Genomic DNA, 20,745 nt, shown 5'->3' on the forward strand with positions numbered 1-20,745 from the left:
TCCATACTTCCCTGGTTCTGAAAACCCTGGGAGCATAGCAATATGCTGATAGGCAGTTATGAGTCCAAGAGGGCTTAATCCAGGGCATCCACTTATTCCTGTGTGGCGTGGTGAGGAGATGGCCACTGCGAGGAACTCCTTCCTATAGGAAATACTCAGTTTCTGGAAGTGAAGGATATAGAAAGGGAATGAGAGAACCATAATAAGCTTTGGTATTTTACTATTCCATCCCACAGAAGAGGGTCTTATTTTCAAGATTATGTATGTTCAAAGTATTCAATTTGTTCTGTCTCATCTATGTTAAAAAATCAGAGCATTTGAATCAAAGCTGGATTATGCAAGTATGATGCCATAAATGTATTGAGATGACTGGTGTTTCCTATAGTCTGCAAAACAAAGTAAAGTCTAAGTAAAAATTTCTTGAAAAAATAGCTAAGAACATCAAAATTAAAAGCTAGTAAAGATTTTGTTTTAGACTTATGTTTAACTTAACTCGGCTTTTATATTTTTAAAATGCATACTTATTTTCATATAAATCACTGTATGTCAGCAAAGTGATAAGAGGCCTTATGAAAACTGCAATAAATCATTTCTTGTTAAGTTTCTAGACATACTGCAATTCAATAGTTTTTTTAAAATCATCCTTATTGAGTTTAGTGTCCATGCTTTATTTTTAAAAAATGATTAATATTGGATGTCATTAGGAACCCAGAATAGTATGTAGTATATTTTAATATGTTAGTATATATACTATTAATCTTTCTCAAATTGAGAAATGCATTTGATTTAATTTTATTTTATTATACTTTAAATTTTCTTATAATTATAAATTTTATCACATTTTAACAGACTTTTTGCAATTTCTTCTCTAAATTTTTTTACAATTTATATTTAGAAAATCTTTATTCTAATAGTCTAGAGTTGTGTCTTTTCTTAGACAATAATGTCTACATAATAGAATAAAATTTTTATTTTATCTTGGTTTCCAAACAGCTTAAAGTCAATCTTGGTACTCAATTGCTGCTTTTAGCCTCTGTCTATATTTTTTGGCACAACTATATCTTTGATGTAATATGAATCTTCCTCTTTTAGCTTCATTTTAATGATTTATTGTATAAAGTACCTCAGCTCCTATATTGATTTCAATGTACTATAAATAACAAGGGAAAATAAATCAACTACTTTTCTTTTTCTTTTCGCTGAGAAATTACCTCTATTACAAATAATAAAATTAACAAATTTAGAATTCTGAGCTTCTGAAAATCGTCCTTGCTCCATGATTTTTTTTTTTTTTTTTTGAGACGGAGTTTTGCTCTTGTTGCCCAGGCTGGAGTGCAATGTGCGATCTTGGCTCACTGCAACCTCCACCTCCCAGGTTCAAGCAATTCTCCCGCCTCAACCTCCTGAGTAGTTGGGATTACAGGCACCTACCACCACGCCCGGCTAATTTTTGCATTTTTGGTAGACATGGGGTTTCTTCATGTTGGCCAGGCTGGTCTCAAACTCCTGACCCCAGGTGATCCACCTGCCTCAACCTCCCAAAGTGCTGGGATTACAGGCATGAGCCACCACACCTGGCCCTAAATTTGTTAATTTTAAGCTAATCCTGAATTATTTACTGGCAAACAGGGAAGATCAATTAGTGAATTCATGAATGAAGTTGACAATAAGGTGACACATGCTTCCTGTTCATTGAAGGTCTATAATGAATTCTAATATATGATTATTTAATAGTATATTTTGCTTCTGTGCAAAATTTGTAACTATCATATTTTAACTACATTGCCCTGGTATTCCTCAACATATGTTTCAATTATTTAACCTCACCTCTGTGGGCCAGAGTCATCTTCTGGAATCAGCTGTCACAACCTGCAACTTTTTATCTGTTATCGACAAAATGTTTATATCCCACTGTGTCGTTGAAACCTAATCCCCAATATGACGACTTTTGGAAGTGGGGCCTTGGGGAGCTGACTAAGTGATTAAAGCACAAGATGACAGTCTATGAACCTGGAAGTAAGCCCTCACCAGACACTGAATCTGAATCTGCCTGCACTTTGTTATAGAACTTGCTGCCCTCTAGAACGATGAGAAATGTCTGTTATTTATAAGCCACCCAGTCTATGGTAATTTGTTATGAACCAAAGCTGAAAATTGGTACCAAGAAGTGAAAGTGCTGTTTTCACAAATGTCTAAAAACATGGAAGTGGCTACAGAGCTGAATACTGAGTAGAGGCTAGAAAAGTTTTGAGGCACATGCTAGAAAAAGCCTACATTGTTATGCATGGGATCAGTAGGGTAATTTTGGTGAGGGTTCAGAAAGAAAATGCAGGGGCTCTAGAGAAAGCTTCAACCTTCTTAGAGAATGCTTAATAAATCATGAACAGACTGTTGAGAGTAATATGGATAGTAAAGGCCATTATGATGAGATCTCAGGCAAAAACGGTAAACATTTTATTGGAAATAGGAGAAAATGCTATTTTTGTTATATAGCGGCAAAGAACTTGGCTGAATTATGTGTGTGTTCCAGTGTTTTATGGAAGGTAGAATAAAACTTGATATTTAGCTTATGTTATTTCTAAGGACAGTTTTGAAGGTGCAGCTTGGCTCTTCCTGATGTTGGGTAGTAAAATGTGAGAAGAAAGAAATGACTTAAAGATAAAATTGTTATACTAAAAGGAAATCAAACCTGAAGATTTGGGTAATTCTCAGTCTATCCATATTCCAAAAATGAGAAAGAACATTACAAAGAAAACAGTAAGGGTGTGGCCAAGGCTGATTTGATAATATAATTAGTATGGTGTGAACCACAAGCCTAATTATCCATCTTAACGGAAGCCAGTTATTATTTTTTAAGACAAAAGTAGAATGACTCCAAAGGTGATTCAGAGATTATCAGGCCTGTTCCTTTATTTCCAAAAGTGAAAACCATTACATCAATTTCAACAGGTCAGATGGCCTCTTCCCAGAAAAGTGGAGGCTGGGTCTTCCAGAGCTTTAGAGGACCAATCCCTGATGGACAAAGCTGTGGGGCCCAGGCAGGAAGCCACTGTGGGAGCCAGCCTCTGTAGCTCATTCCTGTAATCCCAACACTTTGGGAGGCTGAGAGAGGAGGATCACTTGAGGCCAGGAGTTTGAGACCAGGCTGGTCAACATGACAAAACCCCATCTCTACTAAAAATACAAAAATTAGCCATACACTGTGGTGCACACCCGTAGTCCCAGCTGCTTGGGATGCTGAGGCCAGAGAATCACTTGACCCTGGGAGGCGGAAGTTGCAGTGAGCCAAGATCACACTGCTACTCTCCAGTACAGGTGACAGAGCAAGACCCTGTCTCAGAAAAAAGAAAGAAAACCACTCTGGACCTTCCCAGGGAGCCGGGAGTGGCAGGGGTTGTGACATTACCACCCTGACAGGCCTGGTGGGCAGACCATCAAGCCAAAGAGGATTATTCTTGAGCTGTAAGAACTCATGGAGTTTGTCCCACCGTTTGGACTTACTTGGGATCTGTTACCTCTATATGTTTTTCTATTTCTTCCTGTTGGAATGAGAATGTCTCTCCTATCCCTTCTACCCCTCTACTTTCACTAATATTTTATTTAGATGATATTTGAATGAGTCATTGAACTTTAGACTTCAGATTTGATGCTGCAATGAGTTAAGACTTTTGGGGCTGTTTAGATGGCATGAATATAGTTTGCATGTGAGAAGGACCTGGATTTAGGGAGGTCATGGGTGGAATAGTATAGAATAAATGTTTGTGTCCACAAATTTATATGTTGAAACATACTACTCAATGTGATGGTATTTGGAGGTGGGACCTTTGGGAGGTGATTAGATCATATGAATGGGGCAATCATGAGTGGGATTAGTTCCTTTTGTGCGTGTGTGTGTGTGTGTGTGTGTGTGTTATCAGTTCATTTATTGTTTTTTTAATCTGGGTTTATTTATTTATTTATTTTTTATTTTTTTATTATTATTATACTTTAAGTTCTAGGGTACATGTGCATAATGTGTAGTTCCTTTATAGAAGAAACCCCAGAGAGCGTCCTTGCCACTTTCAGCACATGAGGACACAGCCAAAAGATGACAGTTTATAAATCATAACCAGGCTCTCGTGAGATATCTGTTCATGATTTGTCTAGGACTTACTAGCCTCCAGATCTGTGAGAAATAAATTTCTGTTATTTATAAACCACCTATTGTATTGTAATTTGTTAGAACAACTCAAAAAGACCAAGATATACTCTTCCCTTAAGTACTCCCACCCTTCTATAAAATTTTGTAGAATTTCATAGAATTCTACCCTCCACCCTCCCCACTTACTTAGGAACAAAGAGATTTATTATAGAAAATTATATGGTTACACAATTGTTATAAATAGTGAAAAGGTATACTCTATGTTAGGTCTCCAGGCAAAGCTTCCAGAATGAACTACAGATAAGATTGTTTGCAGAAACTATTGCTCCTATCACAAATAGAATATTGTAAAGCAAGACTTCAGTCTGTAAGGACACCTATAGCTGTAGTCTAGGAATCAGCAATTAGCCATAACTACTTTTCAATATTCCCAAATTAAGACAGGGCATAGAGCACTGCTGTAGAAAAGTGAGCTACTCTGGCCGAGCACAGTGGCTCAGGCCTGTAACCCCAGCATTTTGGGAGGTCAAGGCAGGCAGATCACTTGAGGTCAGGAGTTAAAGACCAGCCTGGCCTACATGGTGAAACCCTATCTCTACTAAAAATACAAAAAACTAGCCGGGCATCGTGGCACATACTTGTAATCCCAGGTACTCGGGAGGCTGAGGCAGGAGAACTGCTTGAACCCAGGAAGTGGAGGTTGCAATGAGCTAAGATCGCACCACTGTACTCCAGCCTGGGTGACAGAGCGAAATTCTGTCAAAAAAAAAAAAAAAAAAAAGTGAGCTACAACTCCACATTGGAATAAAAAGTTAAAGCTATAGAAAAATATCCTCTGCTTTCAGTCATTCAAATCTTGTATAAGCACAGTTAATTAATGCACAGGACTTTACAAGGGGAGTTAGCAAAAAAAGTTACTCGTTTTTATTTTATTTTTACACTCTCAGACTCCACAGAACAGGAAGACATGCAAGGAGGGTGGAGAGGGTGCTATTTTCTGTTCACCAGCTCCACTCTACCTACTACAGACCTGCCTGTGCTGAGAGTTATTGAGACAATTGGTTAATGAGTGAGGTAATTACAGTGTTTCATTTTCTCTGCAAACGCCCATTTTTGAAAATTTTACTGTTTTTGAAAGATTCATATTTATTAAAACTGGAGATAAACTAGCTTAAATCACACATACCTATAATGAAAGTAGCAAAGAAAAGTGCTGAGAAAAGAACAAGGGTATAAAATGAAAGCGTGCCTGTTAGGAAGAGAAAAGATAAAATTAAGTCGGAGTGGCAGTTGGGAAACGACGGCATTTTCAATAAATGGTGCTGAGTCAGTTGGATGTCCATATAGAAAACAAAATTGTATTTTGACCCCAGTTTACACCAGATGTAAAAATCAGTCACAGACAGATCGAAGATCTAAATGTATGACAGGCAAAACAATAACTTCTGGATGAAAATATAGGAGAATATCCTTGTGACTTTAAGCGGGACAACGTTTTCTTAAGACACAAATAAAATGGTAATCATCAGAATAAAAAATACATTGGAATATATTGAAATTATAGATTTTTGCTTATCAAAAGTTCGAGTGAAAAAGCAACCACTGGAGTAAAAGAGGTATTTGCAATATATACATCTGATAAAGGATTCAAGTCTAGAATAGATTTTTTAATTGACAGACTGGCAAAAGAAAGGAGCAAACACTTAAGAAAACATTATGCAAGTGGAGAATAAACTAGTAAAATGTGAGCAACACAGATTAAATGTAAATTTATATGTGGGTTTATACATATATATGTACATATATATCCAATAAACAATTATTTTTAAAGACAAGTGTTTTAGTATATACTCATGTATTCATGCATGCTGGAATTCAGTTATCACAGATAGAATTAAACTCTGTAACCATCCTACGAAGGGAGAGTTTCAACATAATTTCTTATTTATGTTGATTTGAGCAAATAAATAACGTTTTCTGAACATTGTTTTTTAGCTATGAAGATATTGTGAATCACAAGGTCTTCAGCTAGGTCCTCTAAGACCAGAGTCAAAAATTCTAACTCATAAAATCAGAATTGAATTCATGAGGATTACGCACGGAGGACTAACACTTCTTGTGTAGCTTTAACAAAACAAACAAACAAACAAACAAAAACAAAAAAAAATTCCAAGCATCTTATTAAAATTGTGGAAGACAAATATATTGAGATAATATAAATGAAAGAAATGAAATTGGATTAGTTTCTTGGTTTATTTTAATAAACATAAGATATTTACACAGGTTTTGTAAATAACTCATGACCTTAAGTATTTTAACTTATATTTCTCATGAGATTTTATCTTCTTCCTGTGTACAGTTTGTTACTTCCTAAGTAGAGTTGTTACTTCCTGCATACAGGAACTTAATCCTAAAAGTTTAGGAAGAGAAAACCTATCTTTTCTTATACCCATGTCAGATCATTCAGTAAAAAGTGATCAATGAGATTATACTAAAATTATAAATAGTATAATACAATGTACTGAGGAAAGAATTCTGGACAAAAGAATCACAGATATAATAATATCCTTTGGAAAGAGAAAAAGGAAAAGTACTAACTGAAAATATATAGCATTTTTTATTGCATCTATTTGATTCTTCTCTCTTTTCTTCTTTATTAGTCTTGCTAGCGGTCTGTCAATTTTGTTGATCTTTTCAAAAAACCAACTCCTGGATTCATTGATTTTTTGGAGGGTTTTTTGTGTCTCTATCTCCTTCAGTTCTCCTCTGATCTTAGTTATTTCTTGCCTTCTGCTAGCTTTTGAATGTGTTTGCTCTTGCTTCTCTAGTTCTTTTAATTGTGATGTTAGGGTGTCAATTTGAGATCTTTCCAGCTTTCTCTTGTGGACATTTAGTACTATAAATTTCCCTCTGCACACTGCTTTAAATGTGTCCCAGAGATTCTGGTATGTTGTATCTTTGTTCTCATTGGTTTCAAAGAACATCTTTATTTCTGCCTTCATTTTGTTATGTACGCAGTAGTCATTCAGGAGCAGGTTGTTCAGTTTCCATGTAGTTGAGTGGTTTTGATTTTCTTAGTCCTGAGTTCTAGTTTGATTGCACTGTGGTCTGAGAGACAGTTTGTTATAATTTCTGTTCTTGTACATTTGCTGAGGAGTGCCTTACTTCTAACCATGTGGTCAATTTTGGAATACTTGCGATGTGGTGCTGAGAAGAATGTATATTCTGTTGATTTGGGGTGGAGAGTTCCATAGATGTCTATTAGGTCTGCTTGCTGCAGAGATGAGTTCAATTCCTGGATATCCTTGTTAACTTTCTGTCTCGTTGATCTGTCTAATGTTGACAGTGGAGTGTTGAAGTCTCCCATTATTATTATATGGGAGTCTAAGTCTCTTTGTAAGTCTCTAAGGACTTGCTTTATGAATCTGGGTGCTCCTGGATTGGGTGCATATATATTTAGGATAGTTAGCTCTTCCTGTTGAATTGATCCCTTTACCATTATGTAATGGCCTTCTTTGTCTCTTTTGATCTTTGATGGTTTAAAGTCTGTTTTATCAGAGACTAGTATTGCAACCCCTGCTTTTTTTTTTTTTTTTTGTTCTCCATTTGCTTGGTAGATCTTCCTCCATCCCTTTATTTTGAGCCTATGTATGTCTCTGCATGTGAGATGGGTCTCCTGAATACAGCAGACTGATGGGTCTTGACTCTTTATCCAGTTTGCCAGTCTGTGTCTTTTAATTGGAGCATTTAGTCCACTTACATTTAAGGTTAATATTGTTGTGTGTGAACTTGATCCTGCCATTATTATATCAGTTGGTTATTTTGCTCGTTAGTTGATGCAGTTTCTTCCTAGCCTTGATGGTCTTTACATTTTGGCATGCTTTTGCAATGGCTGGTACCGGTTGTTCCTTTCCATGTTTAGTGCTTCCTTCAGGGTCTCTTGTAAGGCAGGCCTAGTGGTGACAAAATCTCTAAGCATTTGTTTCTCTGTAAAGGATTTTATTTCTCCTTCACTTATGAAACTTAGTTTGGCTGGATATGAAATTCTGGGTTTAAATTCTTTTCTTTAAGAATGTTGAATATTGGCCCCCACTTTCTTCTGGCTTGTAGAGTTTCTGCCGAGAGATCTGCTGTTAGTCTGATGGGCTTCCCTTTGGATATCACCACTGACCCCACAGAAATACAAACTACCATTAGAGACAACTATAAACACCTCTACCCAAATAAATTAGAAAATCTAGAAGAAATGGATAATTTCTGGACACTTACACTCTTTTAAGACTAAATCAGGAAGAAGTTGATTCCCTGAATAGACCAATAGTAGGCTCTGAAATTGAGGCAATAATTAATAGCCTACCAACCAAAAAAAAGTCCAGGACCAGATGGACTCACAGCTGAATTCTACCAGAGGTACAAGGAGGAGCTGCTACCATTCCTTCTGAAATGATTCCAATCAATAGAAAAAGAGGGAATCCTCCCTAACTCATTTTATGAGGCCAAATTCATCCTGGTACCAAAGCCTGGCAGAGACACAACAAAAAAAGAGAATTTTAGACCAATATCCCTAATGAACATTGATGCAAAAATCCTCAATAAAATACTGGCAAACCGGATTCAGCAGCACATCAAAAAGCTTATCCACTATGATCAAGTGGGCTTCATCCCTGGGATGTAAGGCTGGATCAACATTCGCAAATCAATAAACATAATACAGCATATAAACAGAACCAAAGACAAGAACCACATCATTATCTCAATAGATGCAGAAAAGGCTTTTGACAAAATTTAACAGCCCTTCATGCTAAAAACGCTCCATAAATTCGGTATTGATGGAACATACCTCAAAATAATAAGAGCTATTTATGACAAACCCACAGCCGATATCATACTGAATGGGCAAAAACTGGAAAAATTCCCTTTGAAAACTGGCACAAGATAGGGATGCCCTCTCTCACCACTCCTATTCAACATAGTGTTGGAAGTTCTGGCTAGGGCAATCAGGCAAGAGAAAGAAATCAAGGGGATTCAGTTAGAAAAAGAAGAACTCAAATTGTCCCTGTTTGCAGATGACATGATTGTATATCTAGAAAACCCCATTGTCTCAGCCCAAAATCTCCTTAAGCTGATAAGCAACTTCAGCAAAGTCTCAGGATACAAAATTAATGTGCAAAAATCACAAGCGTTCTAACACACCAGTAATAGACAGAGAGCCAAATCAGGAGTGAACTTCTATTCACAATTGCTTCAAAGAGAATAAAATACCTAGGAATCCAACTTACAAGGGATATAAAGGACCTCTTCAAGGAGAACTACAAACCACTGCTCAGTGAAATAAAAGAGGACACAAACAAATGGAAGAACATACCATGTTCATGGATAGGAAGAATCAATATCATGGAAATGGCCATACTGCCCAAGTTAATTTATAGAATCAATGCCATCCCCATCAAGCTACCAATGAGTTTCTTCACAGAATTGGAAAAAAACTGCTTTAAAGTTCATATGGAATCAAAAAAGAGCCCACATTGCAAAGACAATCCTAAGGCAAAAGAACAAAGCTAGAGGCATCACGCTACCTGACTTCAAACTATACTACAAGGCTACAGTAACCAAAACAGCATGGTACTGGTACCAAAACAGAGATACAGACCAATGGAACAGAACAGAGTCCTCAGAAATAATATCACACATCTACAGCCATCTGATCTTTGACAAACCTGAGAAAAGCAAGAAATGTGGAAAAGATTTCCTATTTAATAAATGGTGCTGGGAAAATTGGCTAGCCATAAGTAGAAAGCTGAAACTGGATCCTTTCCTTACTCCTTATATGAAAATTAATTCAAGATGGATTAGAGACTTAAATGTTAGACCTAATATCATAAAAACCCTAGAAGAAAACCTAGGTAATACCATTCAGGACATAGGCATGGGCAAAGACTTCATGTCTAAAACACCAAAAGCAACGGCAGCAAAAGCCAAAATTGACAAATGGGATCTCATTAAACTAAAGAGCTTCTGCACAGCAAAAGAAACTACCATCAGAGTGAACAGGCAACCTACAGAATGGGAGAAAATTTTTGCAACCTACTCATCAGACAAAGGGCTAATATCCAGAACCTACAAAGAACTCAAACAAATTTACAAGAAAAAAACAAACAACCCCATCAGAAAGTGGGCAAAGGATATGAACAGATATTTCTCAAAAGAAGACATTCATACAGCCAACAAACACATGAAAAATATGCTCATCATTGCTGGCCATCAGAGAAATGCAAATCAAAACCACAATGAGATACAATCTCACATCAATTAGAATGGTGATCATTAAAAAGTCAGGAAACAAAAGGTGCTGGAGAGGATGTGGAGAAATAGGAACACTTTTACACTGTTGGTGGGATTGTAAACTAGTTCAACCATTATGGAAAACAGTATGGCGATTCCTCAAGGATCTAGAACTAGATGTACCATATGACCCAGCCATCCCATTACTGGGTATATACCCAAAGGATTATAAATCATGCTGCTATAAAGACACATGCACACGGATGTTTACTGCGGCACTATTCACAATAGCAAAGACTTGGAATCAACCCAAATGTCCATCAGTGGCAGACTGGATTAAGAAAATGTGGCACATATACACCATGGAATACTATGCAGCCATAAAAAAGGATGAGTTTGTGTCCTTTGTAGGGACATGGATGCAGCTGGAAACCATCATTCTCAGCAAACTATCGCAAGAACAGAAAACCAAACACCGCATGTTCTCACTCATAGGTGGGAACTGAACAATGAGATCACTTGGACTCGGGAAGGGGAACATCACACACCGGGGCCTATCATGGGGAGGGGGGAAGGCGGAGGGATTGCATTGGGAGTTATACCTGATGTAAATGACGAGTTGATGGGTACTGACGAGTTGATGGGTGCAGCACAGCAAGATGGCACAAGTATACATATGTAACAAACCTGCATGTTATGCACATGTACCCTAGAACTTAAAGTATAATAATAATAAAAATAAATAAATAAATAAATAAGAAAAAAAAAAAGAAAATATATAGCAAATACATACAATGAGTCAAGCAGCATTCTATTCTAACATTTGGAAAATTTCTGAGCATAAAACAAAGATATCCTGACCAAAAGGATTTTCTACCTTTTCAAGATGATTTAGTGGTTACGTTTACAAGCTGCTTTGCTAGACCCTCTGGGTGTGAATCTTAGTTCTTACCTCTACTAGCTGTATGACTTTGTGCAAATTATTTAATCTTTCTATATCTAAGTTTACTTATCTGAAAAGTAGGAAGACTAATCATACTTCATTACTTAAACATTTGCATTCCTCAATATTTTTTAAGTGTCACTTAATTAAAACACATTTTAATTTTGTAGGATGATGTACAGTACAAATAATTTATAAAATAGCATTTTATAGTAAAATAATATAAACCATATTTATTATATGAGATTGAATTTTACTAAAGTTAAAAATATGTAACGTTTTTATAAATTAAAAGCAATTTGATCATTTATGGGTTTTTCTTCTTATAGCTCCATATTGGTACTTTATCTGAATCTTTCTTTCCAACTAAATAAAATGTTTCCAGATTTCCAAAGCCATATCCTTTTCCATGGCTGCATTTCGAATGTCTGGCCTTTAACCTTAGACACAAGTTTTTGCTCAATAAATATTAGTTAAATTAATAAGCGAGAGTAAGAAAGAGATTAAATTAATATACGCGGTTAATGGACACCCACCTTTATACTATTTACTTTAATTGACCATTTTAGAGTCAGGATATTTTAGAGAAGCCAGTGAATGAATGCCATTCCAAAATATATGTCGAGCATGATGAAGAATAAAAATGTCCTGACTCATAAATGTAAATGTATGAAACATGACTTTCTTAGAAAGATTTATTTTTGAAACTTCCGAACTATGTCTAAAGTTGTTGGAACATACCATCTTTTTTATAGTCATACTGAGGTGTTGTGGTTGGCTAAGAACACTTCATCATTCCAGGTTCAGGATGACACTGAGAAAGCTGGTCCATTTACCAAGCAACAAGTCAATTAAGCCTTTAATGATTGAGAAGATCTGTGCAAGAGATTAGTCAATCTTGCAAATTAATCAACAATGATAATAGGCTTCAGCTTTTCAAGTAAAAAGCTCAGCCATTGGAACAAAGCTATTCTCTCAGTAAACAAGAATGTAGATAGATGTTAATTCAAGTTTTGTTTCTTCCCATGTAGTATATGAAGCATATATAGCAATAACTGGGTTCAGGCAATCAGTCAACAAGAAGGACTGATGTGTATGAAAAATAGACGTTCTCCCCTAAAATTTAATCAGCTTTTCTTTTTAAGGCTTACAAAATCAGGAAGAAAAATAGTGGTGCATTTGTGTACCTCTGGCAATTGCTAAAATGTTCTCTATTTGTGAAGATACTTGGTCACAAGCTACTGGAGAGTAGGGTGAAGGGGAGATGGAGGTTTTACATATTTCCCAGGAGTGACAAGCCACAGGATTTTTCATACTTCACATAACTTGCATCTAGAATATACATATAACTTCAGCTGGTATTTGAAAGTTCATAAAATTTGTGTTATCGCTAATTTTTAGAATCCAGTGAATAAAATAATAAATACCCTATACTAGTTCATTATTTTAAACATTTATTATATGCAAAAGTTGGACTTAGGCGGATTCAGCCAAGTGGAATTAAGCTTTATGTTTATTTTCGCCCAGTGAATTAAATGTTCTGTTTACAATCTGTTCTCAGTGAATTAAATGGTGTCAGTCCCCCATATAGTTAACAAAAGATGGTTTCATTGAAAATGTTGCCAAACGATAGTAGGGTTAAAGAGTCCAGTCAAAACTATATTTGCATTTCTGGGGAAAGAATTTCTAGGGGATAAGTTCTCAGCCTACATAGGAGGATTTCATGTCCATCACTTCCCTGGGACACAGCACTAGGAGTAGAAGGTCCATTCTTCAGAGACAACAGAGAAGGTCCTGAGAGAGTGACTTAAAAAAAAAAAAAATCATAACTTTAAGAGTGTGTTGAGATTGTGTTAAACTTTACCTATATAAATATATATACACATATATAGCTATATTATACAGTTTTGTATATTATTAATATATTAATAGAAATTAATTTCTATTAATATAAATTAATTTCTTAGTTTTATATGTATGTTTTTTCATGATGCTACTTTTAAGGGAACTAATTTTTATTGGAGTACATATAGAAAAGTTCACAAATCCGAAGTCACAGCTTGATAACTTGTTGGCAAGTGAGCATGTTCCAGTAACTGCCTCACAGAACAGGCATTCATTCATTCAATAGATGTAGGCACTTTGAGTGCCCACAAGTTACAGGCACTGTGCTACGTACTCGATATAATGCTAGTGTGACAAATAAGACACCACAGTCCCTGACTTCATGGTATTTGCAATCTACTTAGACAATCACAAGTAATTATTGATGATAATAAATAACAACTAGGGCACCAAGATAAAGATAAACAGGCAATACCTAGTTTCAGTATTGTGACTCAGAGAAGACAAAACCTGCTACGGGTAGAGAGAAAGGAAAGGAAAGAATCAGCACAGGTGTCCTGATCTCATTTTCTACTTCTCTTCCTTTAATCACTCTGTGGTGCCAGTCATACGGTTTCCTTGCTACTCTTTAATCACAAACAATCCAGTCAAGCTCCTGCTTCAAGATTTTTACATATTTTCCTTCCTCTATGAAGAATATGCTATTCCTGGAGACTTACATGGTTCAACTCATTTATTTCCTTGGGGTCCAATTCAAATTTCACCTTCCTTGGCAGGTCTTCTTTGGCCACTCTACTTAAAATAACACCCTCAGATCATCCCATACTCACACACACACGCAGATACCTCTTCCTAGTTATCTTTCCTCCTTTATTTTTTCCTCTGGGTGTTGACCACATACTAGTATACTTATGTTATCTAACATAAGATACATTTCATTTTTTAAAATCTTACCTATTGTCTATCTCCATTACTAGGATAAAAGCTTCATGAGGTCAGAATTTTATGTTTTTGTCATTGTTGTTTGCAGGTATATCTTCAGTGTCAGTGTCTGGCTCGATAGATAAATATTCATTAATTGTGTGAAGTTACTATACTACCATATATACCAGATATCTTAGTTTGGAAAGAGAAAAAAACAATTGATATTAGTTTCAATTGTTCTTTCTATATTTCTATATTCCTAATTTCACAAACTCTTTCTGGTATAGGTATATCTTAATCATTTCTTACGCTTAGCTATTTAAAAATAGGGCATCTGTTACTTTCTATCTCCATGAAATAATTTAACAAAACCTTTACCATAGCTTAATGATCTTAAGGCTCTAAGACTCTTTACCTCTCTTGCTGAGAAGTAGGCTCCTTCAATAACTATCCTAAAAAAGAGCTGGAAATGGAAAAGTCCGTCAAGCCTGTTATTTGTATCATATTCATATTCCTTTTACTTAATGTAGCTGAATTGATTGGTAGGTAGCAAATACTACCTAAGATTTTAGAGTGTAACTGCTTTAATTTACCCAAAGTTCCCTATACTTACAATAAAATCCAAGTCCTGGTTTTTTTTTTGAGTGTCATAGGATATTGTGGATATGTAGTCTTATTCAGAACTGTGACCCGATAAGGTTTGGTTTTGTAATCATTATCACTTATAGCGGGATATTTTATATTGATATATCCTCTAAAATTCTTATTGGTGGATTACAGATTTTTGCTTCTTAACACGTATAAAATACTCTAATAGGATAAGCTGCACTATTCTGCAGCTATAATTATAGTCACAACTCAGTAAAATTCATGAGTCCAAGGCAAAAAGACTGTAAATCACCTACTCTGAAATCATAATTTGTGGCCTGTAAAATTTCATTAACAAGGTCATCAATATAATTTATTTTTAATATTGAAGAATAAACTAAACCTTGTGGATCCAGAGTTGTTTTTATTCCGTAGGAGTTTATGGAAAACTTTTTTTTAAATGCATGGACTTCTGCACATTATTAAAATTTAATAAGGAGAATAAATACAACCATCAATTTATAAAAACCACTCTAATCAACCAAAAGTTAATTTTGTTTCCCAAGCTTTTTTATTCCAAGGAATTTTTTCAAGTCCTTTAACACTGAAAACTTAAGGAAGAATAAATTGCCATTTCATTCATATTTAAATTTCTGAAAAAGTTAAATTTGGTGAATTTTGTGAGAGTCTCAAGTTCAACATATTTCTGTAATATCTAAAGTTTAGAGGACATTTTTGTAAAAGTTATAACTCTCCTCAGGAAAAGTCCCAGTTGTGTTCTCTAATTAGTTATATAATAAATAGTATATTTGAAACTAAGATGAAAATGTATAATAACAGGGAGAAGTTCAATAAAATCACTAGTAATTGATGTTATGTTCGGCCACGTTGTTGCTATTAAATAAATGCCAAGAATTGCTCATCATGGCTTATGTTCTCTGTGTAGAACACTGTGTGTCCTGGGTTACGTCAAGGAAAATTTTCACCAAATGGAATTAGACAGGCAAGGATAATTTTATTTTAAGACTATTGCAATAGATTTATAGCCAAATGTTGGTGTAAAAGAGTAAAGGGATAAAAAATTACTAAATGAAAGTCAGGTGTCAAAAGAGGGGGATCCTCACCAAATTGGCTTGGCAGTATTCTTTCTGAACTGGACTCAGTAAGTAAGTATTGCAGGCCAAGGACAAGGCCTAGCCAAGAAATTAGTTCAGAAGGGCATGACTAAAATTTGGTCAAGGAGAAAGTCCTTGTTAATTGCTTTCTTTTCCCACTGGGATCAGACTATCTAAAGTGTAGATTGGGCTTTCCTTTTTACTAGCTTATATGATTATGTGCATGTCACTAATTTCTACAAGCTTCACTTTCTTTTTTATAACTTTTATTTTAAGTACGGGATGCATGTGCAGATTTGTTATACAAGAAAATTTTTGTCATGGGAGTTTGATGTACAGATTATTTCCTTAGCCTGGTATTAAGCCTAGTATTCCTTTGTTATTTTTTCTGATCCTCTCCCTTTTCCCACCCTCCACCCTCCAATCTGCCCTAGTGTGTGTTGTTTCCCTCTATGTGTCCATGTGTTCTCTTCATTTAGCTCCCATTTATAAATGAGAACACGTGGTATTTGCTTTTCTGTTCCTGCATTATCTTGTTAAGGATAATGACCTGCAGCCCCATCCATGCCCAAGCAAAGGATATGATCTAGTTCTTTTTTATGGCTGTGTAGTATTCCATGATGTATATGTTCCAATTTTTTTATCCAGTCTATCAAGGATGGGCATTTAGGTTAATTCCATGTCTTTGCTATTGTGAAAAATGCTACAATGCATTTTCACATGCATATGTCTTTATGGTAAAAGAAATTTATATTCCTTTGGGTATATACTCAGTAATGAGATTGCTGAGTTTAATGGTATTTCTGTCTCTAAGTCTTTGAGGAATCACCACACTGTCTTCCACAAAGGTTGATCAAATTTACACTCTTGCCAACAGTGTATAAGCATTCCTTTTTATTCACAACATCACCAGCATCTGTTATTTTTTGAATTTTTAATAACAGGCATTCTGACTGGTGTGAGGTGGTATCTCATTGTAGTTTTGATTTGCATTTCCTAATAATCAGTGACGTAGAGCTTTTTTATATGATTATGGGTTCATGAATGTTTTCTTTTGAAAGTGTCAATTTAAAAGAAAAAAACAAACAACTCCATTAAAAAGCAGGCAAAAGACCTGAGCTTCATTTTTGTGATCTAGAAAATAGGAATAATAACACCCCAAAAGACTAAAATATTTTAATTATGTGAAAATGCTTTAAAGTTTTATAAAGTTCTTTAAAATGAAAGTGCCGCTATCTGATCAGTTTGAGCTATTTTATTAATGCTTCTTCACTGTTTTACCCTTTTCAGAAAGCAGATGCATATAAAAGGTGGTTTCAATATCTTAAAATATGATAGGCCTTGATAATTTGGGGGTTTCTGAAACAGAATATATGATATGAATTTACAGTGTTTCAGGAGCATGTTTTTGGCATTTATGACAAACGAATGTATTTGTGATTTCCAAAACAACAAAGAAGAAATGGTGAGATGAAATTCTAAAAACTGCCAAAATCATATTATTGAAACCATGTTTTTTGAAAAATATTTAAAATAATAGCATAAAGGGAAATCAGTGTCACAAAAGTAAGCCCTGTGAATTCACTAAATTTATTCAAAATTAACCTCATTTTCTTTTACTGTTTTTTAGACATAATTTGGATGTTTAACTATAAGTTAATTAAAAGCCAACGATCTGTGTATTATGTATGTGTATGAATATATGTGTGAAGCTGTCCTTAAGTGAGACAGAACAAACATAAATAAGACCCAACTCTAATGTAAAGGGCACATCTTTCTAGTGCACTTGCCCCATAATTAACTCTGCTTCACCCAGAGGGGCCGCCTTCGTATTTACTGAATATTATTCATATACTTCCACTTGCCCATCTTTGCATTGACTGTTCCTTCTGTTTGGAAAGATCTTTCCTCACATATCCACATGGCACACTTCCTTACCTCTGACAGTCTTTATTGCTTTTATAAGAAGACACTCTGCCTCTCCCTATCAAATCCCTTCTCCATCTTCTTAACACGGTCCATTTTCCATCACATATATATCACTTTCTAATGTTTTATATAACTTATATTTTAATTTTGGTTTTCTTCTCCAACTAGAATATAAATTCTGTTAGAGAAGAAATGTTTGTCCCTTTCACTCTTAGATTTGTCCCCAGAACCTGTGCATTATCTAAGACATAGAAAGAGCTCAATAAATACTTTTGGATTAATGAATAAATGAATAAATTATAGAGCCTTTTCTATGCCATAGATTAAGGTAATACTCCTTCCCTCTCTTTTCTTATTTTCTTATGGCAAGACACAATATACTGAAGAGACAGCTTCCCTTTCCTTGACTGCTACTAAGTCCTTCTCAGGTTACAATAAAAGTTTATGATATGCAAGATATTTACAATTAGTGTAAACACAGAAGAACAAATAGCTAAATCAAACTGGCTTGATTGATTTTAGTGTGTTTGAAATACTTGATATCATATACTACAGTGTCTTTTGTGTGATCTCCATGGAAGCTGTTAAATATTTTTAGCTAATGCCCCTTAGATAGGTAGAGACTCATTTGAAAGTTCTCATGTTTTATTTTGTCCTATCAGTTGTTTTTACAAAAACTGAGTGTTTTCATTTGATATAAAGTAAAACTTATGATTTTCTTCTTCTACTTTATATATTAAGCAACCTAAAGCTATGCCCAATATCCAATTACTGTTAACCTGATAGCCTTCTCCATCTGACTGCTTTAAATTGAATGTCATTATATGTCAATAATTGTCTTATTTTCCATTATGTTTAAACCTATAAGTTACCTAAAATATTTCATGAACTATGTAGATATTATTCCCTAATTGGTTTCTTAATCCACCTACCCTGGTATCCTTTAAGGAAAAATGAAAATCTTTTTGAGCCAGAGTATTGTTCTCCACTGAATATCACACATAATAATGATATTTAATGGAAGAATGAAGTGCAGGAGTCATCTCTTTGAACTGAGGATGGGAAAACTATGAGTTACGATAGTGCTTAACTTAAATAAATCATTTTACTTTAAGGTCTGATTCTCGTAAAGACTGGAGCAAAAGCAAGCCCATTTAAAATAGTTTTCATTTCCTCCAGCAGAACTATTTATCAAACTATTGTAACGTTTATAAAAACTATTCATAAGAGGTAATTTAGTTTATTAAAACAACTCTTTTCTCATCTATATTTCTTTACTCAATATACATTCTTTATTATGGAATTATGTTTCAGATTATGGGAGATTTTGGAAAAAATATTTACTTTTCTTTGGGAGCAAGTTTTATCTTCTGTATCAACATAGCAATCACTCAAGAGTGGCTCTGAAACATTTATTGATGGTTGGTGTGAGATATACATCTTTGCTAATGGAGGCAATTAATCTATTACCACAGATGGGTTCTCAGTAAGTATCTTTCCTGCACAGACAGGACCTTCTTCTTTCTTGCCACATTTAAATCTTCATGGCCTCATTTTTCATCCAAGGATGGTAATTTTTTAGCCACGGACTGCTTTAAGAACCAGTCTACCATCCACCCTCTCTATTAGGATTTATGCATGCCTCCTGGCTGCACAGAGGTCTGTCACACAAACTGAAAAGCTGTGGATGCTACTCATCAAATGGATGACAGCTTTGACTCTAGATCAACATTTAAGAGGAGGTGAATAAACAACCTGATTCTTTACCCTTATGAACATCATCAGGCTGAGGGAAAATGCCTTTACATGCTTTGTGCATGTGAGCTTTCTAATTAAAGACATTTTTCTAATTCTTTTCCTCAAACTAATGGTGCTTGACTTTTCCAAGGAAAAGCGCAACTGATTTCTCTGGAGGTGGCAAATTTACACATTACTTTCTCTCCTTGGTTTTATCTGTCTCTGTTAATTACAGTTCTGATTTATTAGTTCACTATGTCCAAGTTACTAGCCAAGCAAATTTGACTCTTAGTTAAGTACATGGGACTAAGTGAAATCAGAGTTATTTCTTGAAGGAAAAAACAAAATGTGTTGTAGCACACTGAATGTGTGTGCTCCATGAGTGAAGCATGCTCAAATTGTACTACATGACTATTTACATGTTATATGTGAGGTTTGTCATATCATTAACGAACCTAAAAATTCTTAGCATTTACATAAAATGAAGGTGTTCTAAAAACATTGTGGTTTAATTTTTAAAAACTAATCAATGAAAAGCTATTTTTAAGAAATCTCACATCTTCACTGCTTTTTTTTTTCACTGAAAACTACCTGTCCTCTTGAGACTTTACCATTATCAGTAAATTGATGCATTTATTATATTTCATATATAAAAGAGAAATCAAGATGAAATAACTATCTGTACTCAGAAATGCCACATAGTTAACTTTTTCCATTCTGATTACCAGCTCTTGCTTTTGATTCCAATTCCCTCAGTCTTTAGACACACTTTTTTTTTTTTTTTTGGAAATTTGAGGGTATCTGTTGGAAGGAGGTTGTGAATTGGCATTTCAGATTGTGTAGAGAATTCAAAACAATACTTACCACAGTGTTGGATAAGTATTTAATAAATGGGAGTTACTACTATTATGAAGATTGGTATTGATATTGCTGTCAAATAATAATTGGCTATTGTACTATTTTATTTTAAATTTGCCCTTTTAATTTGCTAAATTCAGTGGTTTGGGTATTAATTCTGTGTCTGTTACTTCCAGATGTTTTCACATTTAATCAAGCTCACTTCAGCCTCTACCTTTTCAGTCAATCAAGTTCTAATTATTGGAGATGGCACTCTCCTCCTCTGTAAATATGCTGGCACCATTTATTTATTAAGTTATCAAATGGTTATGTATTGCCTATTTAATATTCAGTTCTGTATTGTGTCTTTGGACTTCACAAATACAATAGACATAGTTGTGTTT

The sequence above is a fragment of the Chlorocebus sabaeus genome, chromosome 23, assembly GCF_047675955.1.
Source record: "Chlorocebus sabaeus isolate Y175 chromosome 23, mChlSab1.0.hap1, whole genome shotgun sequence".
NCBI lineage: Eukaryota > Metazoa > Chordata > Mammalia > Primates > Cercopithecidae > Chlorocebus > Chlorocebus sabaeus.